The sequence below is a fragment of the Lathyrus oleraceus genome, chromosome 7 (genome assembly GCF_024323335.1).
Source record: "Lathyrus oleraceus cultivar Zhongwan6 chromosome 7, CAAS_Psat_ZW6_1.0, whole genome shotgun sequence".
Classification (NCBI taxonomy): Eukaryota; Viridiplantae; Streptophyta; class Magnoliopsida; order Fabales; family Fabaceae; genus Lathyrus; species Lathyrus oleraceus.
Genome location: NC_066585.1, coordinates 215,217,607 through 215,231,608, shown reverse-complemented (window position 1 = coordinate 215,231,608; position 14,002 = coordinate 215,217,607). Strand labels below are relative to the sequence as shown.

At 39.0% G+C, this 14,002-nt stretch overlaps 1 non-coding gene across 1 annotated transcript; it reads left to right on the top strand.

Annotated features, from left to right (window-relative positions):
- The first annotated feature begins 13,604 nt into the window (after window positions 1-13,604).
- On the top strand, window positions 13,605-13,711 carry LOC127109791 (small nucleolar RNA R71). Its single transcript, XR_007797043.1, has one exon. It is a non-coding gene; the product is annotated as a small nucleolar RNA R71 (small nucleolar RNA).
- Window positions 13,712-14,002: the final 291 nt, after the last annotated feature.

The following is a 14,002-nucleotide window of genomic DNA, read 5'->3' as shown; positions in this document are numbered from 1 at the left end:
TTGAAAAGAACCAATTTAACAGGAACTGTCGCTTTCGCGTATTCAGAACCGAGTTGTACTCCCTAATCAAACCCTCTTATTGTCACTTATAAAAAGGCGCGCATTGTGTTAGAGTAGTAAACCTATTTTTAAGAAATATAGTATCTTGACTAAGTTGAAAAGTATTTTAACCTAGATTTCTTAACCAAAAGAGGTTCTCACGAACCAGACTCTAAACTTATAAACGCGTTCGAAAATAGTTTTAAAATCTCTTTTCTTCTTAAGTTAAAAACTCCTAATGAACTAAACAAAGCGCTTTCACTGTTTTTGAAATAGTTAAAAACAATTAAGTTTAAAAAGACGTCGGACGACTTTCGATCTTACCCAACGGAAATTAAGTGCGGGAAAACTTAAGTTGAAAGTTAAAATAGCCCTTAAGTGTTTCTACGAACAATTGTACGGATTATCGGTTCAATTACGATCCTTACATTCTAACCTTATAGATTTAGTTAGACATGGTAAAGTAAAGGTGCATTAATTTAAATAAAAGTAGTGCGAGTGCGGAAAGTAAATAAAAGTAGTGCGAGTGCGGAAAGTAAATAAAAGTAGTGCGAGTGCGGAAAATAAATAAAAGTAAAGCGAGTGCGGAAAGTAAATAAATGTAGTGCGAGTGCGGAAAATAAATAAAAGTAAAGCGAGTGCGGGAAATAAATAAAGTAAAGACAGTGCAGGAAAATAAAATAGATAAAGGCAAAGTTATAAAAACCTGCTCCAATCGGAGGGTTGAATAAAATGCAAAGCGGAAATGAAAATGGCGGCAGGATTAACTTCCTTCCAAAGTGCTCCAAACTCGATTACAGACTCGATCACAAACTTGATTACACAATTGTGGTAACACCTCAATGCGAAGCGATTACCAATTTAAAATACTTAATATATGCCTAAGTGAAACTAAGTTTGCTCTAAGTTTGCCTCTGTTCTAGGTTTGGATGATTAAACAAGTGAATTTGAGTTTCTATTTAGAAGCAAGTAAAATGATGGAAATGACAAGGATGCCCTTCAGTTTAAATTTGGGAGGGAAAACTTTTCCTCTTGTGGCGCTCGCCACAAGGCCATGGCACCCGCCACAAGGAAAATCTGTGGCGCCTTAGTGGAAGTAGTGGGGAACGTGGCAATTGAGGGAAGTTGAGCTAGGACACGTCATGGCAGAGTCCATGGCGCCAGCCATAGTGGGAGCCACAAGTACAAAATGCTGAATTTTAGCGTTTTTAGCTCTCTTTCACTCCTTTTCTCGATCGGGGCTCCGATTAAAGTAAAAACCTGAAAACAAAGAGAACATGGTAATAATATAACAAAATGATAATAAAACAACTAAAATGCATGCGAAATCAGAGTCGAAAATATGGTGAATTTCAGTGTCATCAAACTCTCCCACACTTAAACCTTTGCTTGTCCTCAAGCAAAACAATGAAAAGCTCATAGAAGAAAAACTGGTGTAAACGAGTGCTTCAGGTTAAAAGATTTCTAAGTTCAAGTCAGGATGCAGGGATAGGTACTAACTGAGTGAACTAAGGGTATCGTGATGACACTAATCCGAAAATACAGACATAGACTCAATTCCTATATTAATCAACCCATATTATCCCACAATACCTAGGCCTGCCTCTTCATCTCTTTTTGTGTCCTTTTCATTCAGGCGCAATCACATTAAGCCCGTTATTCGTACATGCTTCATAGTAGAGTGACCTGTTAGTGATTATGATCTAAACATGGGGTTTCTGGCACATAGATATGTGTAAACCCTTTTATTTGACCCAACTGCAGTTGTGGGGGATCGGATCGTAATCCTCCCTACCGAGTTCAGCGCCAGATACCTCTGAACTAACTAACAGTGGGTGAGTTTTTCTTTTTATTTTTCTTTTATAGCAAATTTTTACAAACTTTTTTTTGGTTTAAATGACTTTGTGAGGGTCACCTATACCTGAGTTGCCTTTTTGCTTTCTTTTATTTATTTTACTGGATTATTCACTTATTTTCATCGGTCCCCTATGTAGAGGATGCGTAGGCCGGAGCTGACTGCTGGAATAAACTACTGATGACTTATACTGAAATGATGATTAAGGCCATGGTATATGGGGTTTCGGGAATGATTCCTATATTTACGAAGTCTATGGTGCTAAAACAATACTGATGTTTCAAAAAGTTCTCCCAAGTCACCGCATCCTTACTCAAACCTGTCTTTAAAACCCAAAAACTTTCAGAATAACATTGTTTTCTTTTTGCAATTTTTGTTTTGTTTTGGTAGGGCTCAAGTAATGGGGAGATTAGACTGTACTAAAGATACACTATATTGGTGACTCATCACACTCATGCATTATCTAAGACACTTAAACTAAAAGCAAAATAAAGTAAACAAAAAGCAATAAAGATAAACAAACTATCTAAAAATAGCAAAGAAAATAAACTAACTAACTGAAAATAACAAAGAAAAGCGATAAAGGCTCCTCCCACACTTAAATCGAACATTGCCCCCAATGTTTCGAAATAAGATAAGGGAAGAGTTACCTGACAACCTACTGCTGACCACTGGTGCCTTCGCCCTCCTGAGGTGGACGACGGGATCGGGTATGACGATGGTCTCGCTGATCCATCCTGGCCTGTAAGGCATCCTGAGCAGTCCTTACCTCTCGAAGGTTACCCAAAATGGAACCTTGAGTGGCTTCGATGAATGCAATATGTTGATGGTGGTATTGTTGCTGATGGGCTTGCGTATTTGTAATCGTAAGCAGGGACTGTAAAATAGTATCATAAGATCTATCTGTCCTCCATTGCGATTCTTGCATGAAGCTCATGTTATCCGCCAGTTGTTGTTGGATGGTAGAGAGTAGGCCATCACGCATTTGCTCTCTAGCCATGTGGTCATGCCACATCCACTACGCTAAAAACTGGAATAGACAGCGCATCTTAGAGGGCACTTTATTACAAAAGCGCACTCTAAAGTGAAGCGAAAAAATAAGGAGCGAACAACTGGAATAGACAGCGCACTTTAGAGGGTGCTTTTGTAATAAAGCGCCCTCTAAGGTGAAGCGAAAAAATAAGGAGGAGATAGAGGGACAACAATACAGGGCGTTTTTTAGAAAGTGCCCTCTAAGGTTACCCTTAGAGGGCGCTTTTAAAAAAGCGCTCTATAAGTCCATGTGCATTTCCAGTTTATAAAGCGCTTTTGGAAAGCCTTAGAGAGCGCTTTCATAAGCGCCCACTTAGGCCCCCTTTAGAGGGCGCTTTTTTTCCACAAGCGCCCTCTAAGGTCCCCTTTAGTAAACATTAAAATTATAACATACTGCGCGTTTTGTTATTTCACTCTCTGTTATTTTCGTTCTTTTTCACGTTAGGGTTCTCACTGCTACGATTTTCGCTACTTCTAAGGCGTTCTCCTTCCACCTCTGTTAGATCTACGACGTTTCCTCCTTCTATTAACTCGTTGTTAGCTGTTCGATTTTGACACCATAGGTATTTTTCTAATCTTCATATTACTTGGTTTCTCTTCTGACGTTCGCTATTGTTCATTTTTGGTGCTGTTCAGGTTCGACTGAAAGGAAACTAAATTTGTAACGTTCCAAATTTATCAGACCATAATCTGAACAATATTTACATGTCATTTAGGTTCTTACTACGATTTTAACTTTGTGGTTAGCAGACAAATCTGGTCGCCGGCTTTTACTTATTGTGAGTCTGAGCTTTTTCGATAATTTTTGCATTCACATTACTATTTGTTTGGAGGGTAATAAGAGATTAATCAAAATCTCCTATTGCAGGTTTCTTCATCTGCAATGGCTTTGAGTCTTTTGGTTGTTTCAATATCATTCTACTTGAAGGTAATAATAATTTTTTTGTTTGTTATATTTTTTGAACATTTTTTTTGTTTATTTTTATATATACATAATACATTAACTAGATATTACACATGCATTCATGCATAAATGTTCAGAAATTTGTAACACAGATTCACAGGATTATATATCAGTAAATTCTTCTTTATATTTTTGGTTTTTTATATGGATAATATATTTTATGTTGAATTTGCTCTCAGGAATATATATCACCAGATTCTGATTTATATGCGACATTGAGCCTCGTATCGGTGGCTGGAGTTGTGGTGTGTAAATACAACTTTATTACACAAATGATGGTTTCTATTGTTTGTTTCCCTAACTTCATTATTATAAACTTTCAATTTCTTTCAGGTCATGGTTATTGCATTCTCTCTGGGATTAGGAGCAATGCCATGGATTATAATGTCTGAGGTACAATTTTCTTCAATTATAATATGCATGACAACCCTATATGAACAAACCTTTGTTGTAATATAATGTGATAGTTGATGTGTTGAATATATTTTACATAATAGATTCTTCCGATTAACATCAAAGGCCTAGCTGGAAGTTTTGCAACACTTGCCAATTGGTTCTTTTCCTGGTTGGTTACATTAACAGCAAATTTGCTCTTGGATTGGAGTTCGAGAGGTTTGTGTGCATTGCCTATGTTAATTTTCTATAAATATCTATTGTTTCTAACCAGAAGCTTCCTATGTTTTTATCAGGAACCTTCACAATATATACTGCAGTGTGTGTTTTCACAGCAGGATTTGTTGCCATTTGGATCCCCAAGACAAAGGGAAACACTCTTGAAGAAATACAACAGTTTTTCAGATGAAGTTTCCTTTCGAGTAGCACTTCAGCTAGTGTTCACTCATGTATTCACATTCATATTTTTTTTTCTGAATCAACTCAATTCATTTTTGTGCTCTTTGGTCTTGTTAAATATGAAAAATACCAAAACAGTGTGATTTTCTAATCTAGCAGCATACTTGCATTTTTGTTGTAATTGATTGATTATAAACAAATAAATGAAAGATAGTGGTTATTATACATTTCAATTAGAGTAGCAATGGTTTCGGTTCATGACATTTCAAATAGCAAGAGGATCATATAAACAATAAGCATATACCAGTATTTGTATTTTAATATTATAAAAGCATAAAAAGAACCTTTAGTTGCTCTTGTGAATTATAACAAGCAGTTGTATGTCATTTTCTTCTGGTTACCTCTTGTGGCTGCAACATAACCTGAAATGAGAATATGGTCACAGAGACATGTGATGCATGTAAATGTTAAATAACCACCCACTTTAGAGGGCGCTTTCCAAAATAAGCGCCCTCTAAACCCTTTAAATTTCAACTTTAGAGGGCGCTTTCCAGTAAAAGCGCCCTCTAAACCCTTAAAGGTTTCCACTTTAGAGGGCGCTTTCCAGTAAAAGCGCCCTCTAAACCCTTAAAAGTTTCCACTTTAGAGGGCGCTTTCTTTAAAAAGCGCCCTCTAAAGTGGCCCTTAAAGGGCTTAAAGAGCCACTTTAGAGAGCGCTTTCACCAGGAAAAAAAGCGTTGTCTTTACCTATGCCAGCGCCAGATTAGAGGGCGCTTTAAAGCGCTGTTATAGGCCAAAAAAAGCGCCATCTTTTCCCTTATTTGGCGTAGTGATCTCTTGTATAATATAAAATCCAGGAGCAGAACCTACAAAAGAAGAAGATGGTGCGGTGTGTGGTGGTGAAGGATGATGGGGGGACACATCAGGTACGGGAGATCTCTCTCTCCGATCATATTCTTCATCAGTGTCATGTCCCGCCTCATCAGGAACATTAGGAGGAAGAGGACCCAAAACAGGTGGAGCATCTAAAACGTAGGTCCAATTCCTTTCATCTCGTACATCTGTACGTCTAGTGCATGGTAAAACAACAGATGGGATAGCTACACCATGAACCATAAGCACATAGCCTCCTTATCTCCTCAATCGACACAATTTCATGTCTCTCAAAAATTTTAGGTTTATTGTGCGAGGAGGTAAGGGATCTAGGGTAGCTATCTCATTGTTCAGGTTAAGCGCCCGAGCAAGAGACGTAATCAGTCCTCCGAAAACAATCGGTCCCGCTTTATTTAAAGTTAAAGTCATATGAGTGAGTATGAACGGGACCAAGTTAATTCTTCTATTTGTGAGGCTTCCTTGAAAAAATAGAAGCTCTCTAGCATTTACCTTATTTGGATTCTCCCGGCCAAAAATAGTACATGCCAACAGATATCTAAAAACTCTGATGGTCGGGTTATGGATAGTCGAGGCAAGAATTCCTTCAAAAGAATTTATGGAAATGTTTGACAATCTCTAACAGAAGGAAAACACCTCGACTGACCAATCTGAATCCAAAGGGGCCTCACAAATAGCATCGTCCCCATGAGGTATACCCAAAAGGCTGGCTAGTTCGTCGGTACTGAATTCATATTCAACAGCAAACATTCTAAATCGGACAGTACCAATTGTGCTAGCAGTGTTAGGATTGACAATATAGATTAAAGAACTTAAGAATTCGATTGTCAATCGCTCATAGGTAGGTTCTTTGTTTGAAAAGATACTATGCAAACCTAAATTATCTAATAAATAAAATATGCTATGGTAGATACCCAAAGTGTAAAGACAATTTTCATCAACATACCTTGTCGGGAGGATCTTCCGATTTTGCAACCGTTCGATACTCTTCCTTTGCCTATCATCCGATTTCCCTCCTCGAAGAATGAATCCATTGAACTCCATAATATAGCACTTGCAATGTGGTGAAGAAGATGGAATGGGTTTGTAAAAAGGTTGGATTTTTATGAAACTTGACGGATGAAAATGAAAATGGAAATCGGGAAAATGATTTGTATGGTGTGAAGATGGGAAATGTGTGAGCTTTTGTGGGGTTCAAGGACGTTTTTGCAAGGTCAAAAAATGGGTTTTGAAGGTTTGAAGGTGTAAAAATGGTGAAGAAAAGGAGTCTGCCCCGAGCTTATACAGACGTTGTGGCGGGCGCCACAGGGTCTATGGCGGGCGCCAAAAGGAAAAATTCGGCTGGGCCAGATTTTGGTCCTTTAGCTTGGGCTTCTCGTTGTCTTTTTGGCTTGGGGGGTCCGGATAGCGTTTGTCTTGTAATTTCCTAGTAACATGAGGCTTGCATAATTTTATAAAAATAAAAATAGAATAAAATTTAAACATTAGACTAATAAATAAATAAACAACTAAAATAAAAATGTAAATAAAATAAACATAAAACACACACACACACACACACACACACACACACACATATATATATATATATATATATATATATATATATATATATATATATATATATATATATATATATATATATATATATATATATATATATATATATATATATATATATATATATAAATATATATAAGTAGAAATATCAATGTGCTGACATAATTAATAAAATATCCCAAATGCAATGATATAAAATAAGTTATGTAAATGCGAGAAATATAAGCATAAAAAGAGATAAAATAAAATGAAATGGTAAGATCAGATAGTAGGGGGTTCGTCTTCCTGAGTAGATCCACGGAGCAAGGCTATCTCCTGCCTAAGCTCTGCGATCTCCTGGTATAAACAGTCGGCTTCGGTAGCATGTGTGAGATCAGATACTCCCATCTGTAAGGTGAGGTCAGCCACCTCCTGTCTAAGCTCTGCGATTTCTCTACGACACTCTGCAATCTGGGTGCGGATGTCTGGGGTCTGCAATGATAAATTATTAGAGAATACAATGATCCTGGGAGTAGGTGGTGTAGGCGTACACTCAGCAATAGGGGGTGATCTCGGCTCCTCGATAGTCTCTCCCTGACCTTCTAGAGCATAACTCCAGTTTGCTGGATCATGCACACTAGTTATCATAGGATCAGGCAGTGTAAAATAATGAATCGCCTCGCTGTCGACTAGCAATCTGAACTGACATGGGTGGAAGGAGGTTCTCCTCATCAACCCTCTGGTCAAACAGAAGTCGATATCCATGGTAGTATACCCACAGTAGGTTCGGAGATGTAACAGCTTGCGAGATAGACCTAGAGCGATAGCAATCTGTGTGATGATCCCTCCTACATGGATGACTCCTTCGGTCGATCTGGAAACACCGCTGAGGCCACATAACAGAAAGTTCCCACATGCTACTGGGCGAGACTGGGATGCACAAAATAGTAGGAAGATCTCCTCCTCACTCAGTAATGTCTCGGCATCCGGTTTTCCTAGGAAGGAATGTGCCAGTATCATCTGAAAGTATCTAAAAGCAGGGTTATGTATAGCCTGGGATAACTTAGTAGAAGGATCCTGGCTTCCTCCACCTGATATATCACTCAAGAACTTTTCCACTTCCTTCCCCATGAAGTATCCCATAGGTGTCTCGGGGATAGCATCGGGAGTGGTCTGGAAACCCAATAGGTCACCGACCTCTTTCTGGCTGAAAGAGTACTCAACTCCAAAAAGCCTGAAAGCAGCATACCCATCTGGTCCAGAGTACGGGTCATAATCAAATGAAATGAGGAACTCCAATGTCAAGTTCCTGTAGGTGTTGCTCAGATCATCAACGAACTCGTCCCAATAAAGCTGGTGGCTCAGAAATCGAATACTTGGCTCAATGCCCAGTGCTTCCATGCAGTGATGATCTAGATAACGCGTGGGCGCCATAGGGCACTGATAAAGAGCTATGTAGCACTCTCTCTGAGCGTCATCCCTATAGGCCACGTGCATATCGTCGAAGTCCTGCATCCTGTAAAAGTTAGGAAAGGGGTCCTGAAAATACAAACATTTCAAATATTTAGTCTCGGTGAAAAATAAAAATAAAATAAAATAAAATAAAATAAAAAAATGCGAAAAAGTAAAATGAAAAACCATGGGTTGCCTCCCACGCAGCGCTTGTTTAACGTCATTAGCTTGATGATTGGAAGTTATACACCTGTAGTAGGGATCGGTGGATCAATCAGTGTGTGGCTTGAGTAGTATGCTGGAATGTCTCCTCCTTCGTAGAGCTTCAGTCTTTGTCCATTTAAAATGAATGGACTACAGGTTTCATTCTTGATTTCTACGGCTCCGAATCTCAGAATCTTGGATACTTCGAAAGGACCAGTCCATCTTGAGCGTAGCTTCCCAGGGAAGAGTCGTAACCTAGAGTTGAAAAGGGGAACAGGATCGCCTATATTGAAGTTTTTCTTTACTATTCTTTTGTCGTGCCAGGCTTTTGTTCTCTCTTTGTATATCTTTGCATTCTCGTAGGCAAATTGCCTAAGTTCTTCTAGTTTGTGAATGTCAAGGATACGCTTTTCTCCAGCGGTCAGGTAGTCTAAATTCAAAGTTTTAATGGCCCAATAGGCCTTATGCTCCAATTCGAACGGTAAGTGACAGGATTTTCCATAGACTAGTTGGTAGGGAGTTGTTCATATAGGGGTTTTGAAAGCGGTTCTATAGGCCCATAATGCTTCTTGAAGCTTCTGAGACCAGTCTCTCCTAGATATTGAAACTGTTTTCTCTAGGATTTGTTTTATCTCCCTATTGGATACTTCTACTTAGCCACTAGTCTGTGGGTGGTATGGTGTTACTACTCTATGCCTAACTCCATATTTACTTAAAATTTTATCAAATATTCTCGATATGAAGTGTGATCCTCCATCGCTTATGACTAAACGTGGTGTTCCAAATCTAGGGAATATATAGTTCTTAAAAAGCTTGATCACCACCCTAGTATCATTTGTGGGTGCAACTATGGCTTCAATCCACTTAGACACGTAGTCCACATAGACTAAGATATACCTGTTTCCTAAGGATGGTGGGAAAGGTCCCATGAAATCTATACCCCATACATCGAAGAGTTCTACTTCCTGAATGTTTCTTAGAGGCATTTCGTCACGCCTTGAAATGTTTCTAGTGCATTGGCATCTATCACATTTGACAATACAAGCATAGACATCACGCCACATGGTAGACCAGAATAGGCCAGCTTGAAGAATCTTGGCGTATGTCTTAGAGGTGCTCGCATGTCCACCATAGGGTGTAGAATGACAATGCTCGATGATACTTTTTACGTCTTCTTCTGGAACGCAATGGCGAAAAATGCCATCTTTACCCCTTTTGAAAAGGAGCGATTCGTCCCAGTAAAAGTTTCTCACATCGTTGAAGAACGTCTTTTTGCGGTGGTAGTCAAGATCAGGGGGTACGATATTAGCAGCTAGGTAATTAACAAAGTCTGCATACCATGGTACGTTACTTATTGCTAAGGATTTTTGGAAGTTCCCATGAGTGCCTAGGCTATCATCTTCAATGGTTTCTAGTCTAGCTATCAGTTTATCATAGGCAAAATCATCGTTTGTGGGTACTAAGTCTGGTTTTAGATGTTCTAGCCTAGAAAGGTGATCAACTACTACATTTTCAGTGTCTTTTTTATCTCTTATATCTAAATCAAATTCTTGTAGTAACAAAATCCATCGGAGTAACCTGGGCTTGGCATCTTTTTTACTTAATAGGTAACGAATGGCAGCATGATCAATGTAAACTATAATTTTGGCTCCTACTAGATAAGATCTAAATTTGTCTATAGAGAAAACTACAACGAGTAATTCCTTTTCAGTTGTTGCGTAGTTAATTTGGGCAACATCTAGGGTTCTACTGGCATAATAAATGGCATGTAATTTTTTATCTTTCCTTTGTCCTAGAACGGCTCCAACCGCATAATCACTAGCATCGCACATTATCTCAAAAGGTTCTGACCAATCAGGTGGTTTCATAATGGGTGCTGATACTAATGCCTGCTTTAAAAGATTAAATGCTTCATTACATTTTCCATCGAAAATGAATTCAGCATCTTTCATTAAAAGTCAAGTTAAAGGTTTAGTTATTTTGGAGAAGTCCTTGATAAAACGCCGGTAGAATCCAGCGTGTCCAAGAAAGCTTTGGACTTCTCTGATGGTTTTTGGTGGTTTTAGGTTTTCTATAACTTCTATTTTAACTCTATCTACCTCTATACCTTTTTCGGAAACTATATGTCCTAAAACAATTTCTTCGGTCACCATGAAATGACACTTTTCCCAATTTAGCATAAGGTTCACCTCCACGCATCTCTCCAGGATTTTCTCAAGGTTAGCAAGACAATTGTGGAAATCAAATTCGCAAACCGAGAAATCATCCATAAACACTTCCATGATACCATCTAGGTAATCTGCAAAGATTGACATCATGCAGCGTTGGAAAGTAGCTGGGGCATTACAGAGGCCAAATGGCATTCGTCTGTAGGCAAAAGTTCCATAAGGGCATGTAAAGGTAGTTTTTTATTGAACTTCGGGGTGGATAGGTATTTGGAAGAATCCAGAGTATCCATCTAGATAGCAGAAGTAAGAATGTCTGGCTAGACGCTCCAACATCTGGTATATAAATGGTAAAGGGAAATGATCCTTCCTGGTTGCTTTATTTAATTTTCTATAATCTATAAACATCCACCATCCTCCTTCTAACCGTTTTGCTACAATTTCGCCGTTATTGTTTTGCACGACTGTGATGCCTCCCTTTTTAGGTACTACATGCACAGGGCTCACCCACTTACTATCCGAGATCTGATAGATTATACCTGCCTCAAGTAACTTAAGAACTTCTTTTTTAACAACATCACTCATTATAGGGTTTATTCTTCTCTGATGTTCTCTGGAGGGTTTTGAATCTTCTTCGAGCAAAATCTGGTGCATGCATACGGATGGGCTTATACCTTTCAGGTAAGAGATATTATATCCTAAGGCTGAGGGATATCTTCGTAAGACGTCTAAGAGTTGGTCTGTTTCCTTTTGGCTAAAGGTAGCACTGACTATAACTGGACGGTTCATCTCTTCATCGAGGAACTCATATCTCAAATTCTTAGGCAGTTTCTTAAGTTCTAAGGTTGGTTTCTTAGGGCGTGGCATAGGATCGGGGGTAAGGGATAAACATTCGTAAAGGTTATCATCGATGTAGGGTTTTCTAAAGTCATCATCTTCCATTATGGGGGTTGATGGTAACTTAATGATTTCTTCTTGTTCTAATTCCCTAACACATTCATCAATGATATCTAAGGCATAACACGCGTCTCCCATCGCAGGTGCCATAAGAAATTTCGAAAGTATAAATTCTATTTTCTCGTCACCTACCTCAAAGGTCAACTTTCCTCTCCTGACATCTATTATGGCTCCAGCAGTTGATAAGAATGGTCTACCTAGAAGGATTGGTATATCATTGTCCTCTTTGATGTCCATGACAACAAAGTCAGTAGGGATAAATAACCGACCTATCCTAACAGGGACATCTTCTAAAATTCCTATCGGATACTTAACAGATCTATCGGCTAACTGAAGTGATATCTTAGTAGGCTGTAATTCTCCTAAGTTTAACCTCTCACAAACCGCTAAAGGCATTAAGTTCACACTGGCTCCTAAGTCTAGAAAAGCTTTTTTGATGACATGACTTCCCAAAAGACAAGGAATGGAGAAATTTCCAGGATCTTGGTCCTTTTTGGCCAATTTGTTCTCGGAAATGGAATTACATTCCAAGGGCTTCGGATCGTCTAGTCTACGTTTGTTGGTAAGGATGTCTTTGAGAAACTTTGCGTAAGAAGGTATTTGGGTGATGGCTTCTGTAAAAGGGATTTCTACGTGAAGTTTTTCTATAATTTTAATAAATTTCTGATACTGGTTATTGATCTGGGTTTGTTTGAGTCTTTGCGGATATGGTATAGGTGGTTTATATGGAGGGGGTGGTACATAAGTTTTATCTTTAGGTTTTTCTCCTTTTTCTTGACATTCCTAGTTTTCAGATTCCTCTGGTTCCTTTACTTCGTCCGTGGGTTTGGTATATTCCTTAGAAATTTCGGGTTCGCTCAATCTTGGGTTTGGTGGCTCATCATAAGCGTTCCCACTTTGTAGGGTAATGGCATTGGCTTGCCCTCTCAGATTCTGTTGAGATTGTCCAAGGAACTGTCCTCCAGGTGTAGTCTGGGGGGCTTGGTTTAAAGCTACTCGAGAGATCTGGGTTTCAAGCATCTTAGTATGAGTAACTATTTGGTCAACCTTGGTTCCTAACTGGGTAATTAGTTCATTAACGTGAATGTTCTAGTTCATGAACTCTTTGTTTTGTTGGGTTTGAGCAGTGATAAAATTTTCCATAATTTTCTCAAGGCTCAACTTTGGTGGTACAGGTTGCATAGGTTGATTTGATCTTGGGGCTTGATAACTAGGTTGTCTCGGAGGTGCATTATTTTGGATAGGGTTATTGTTTTTATAGGAGAAGTTCGGGTGATTCCTCCATCCAGGGTTATAGGTATTCGAGTATGGGTTCCCTTGGGTGTAGTTCACTTGCTCATAGTGGGTTTCGTTTAATAGACTGCATTCTACAGATTGGTGTCCTTTGGTTCCACGTATCTCACAATCCGACGAAACTGCGGCTACAGTATTCGGGTTTATGCACATATGCTCGACCTTGAGGGCTAACGTGTCCATTTTAGCTTGCATCATGTCGATAGAGCTTAGTTCATGCACTCCTCCTTGGGCTTCCTTCTTCTCAACTGTCGCTCGTTCGACTCCCCATGATTGATGGTTTTGAGCCATATCTTCAATGAGGGCACTAGCTTCAGGATAAGGTTTGTTCATCAGAGCACCGCCTGCGGCAGCGTCGATGGTCATCTTAGTGTTGTAATGAAGTCCATTATAGAAGGTTTGAATGATTAACCAATTTTCTAAACCATGATGTGGGCATGCTCTTAACAACTCTTTATATCTCTCCCAAGCTTCGAACAACGATTCTCCTTGGTTTTGGGTAAATCTAGTTATATGGTTTCGAAGAATGGCGATTTTACCTGGGGGAAAATATCTAGCAAGGAAAACTCTTCTAAGGTTATCCCAAGTCGTAATGGAATTGGGTGGAAGGGAATCTAACCACGATAGGGCTTTATCTCTGAGGGAGAAAGGGAATAATCTTAAACGGATTGCCTCAGGAGAAGCTCCATTAGTTTTAAAAGTGTCTGCTAATTGAAGAAAGATTTTTAAATGTTGGTTCGGGTTCTCAGTAGCGAGACCTGCGAATTGTCTCTGTTGCACTAGTTGCAACAGGGATGGTTTAAGTTCAAAATTATTAGC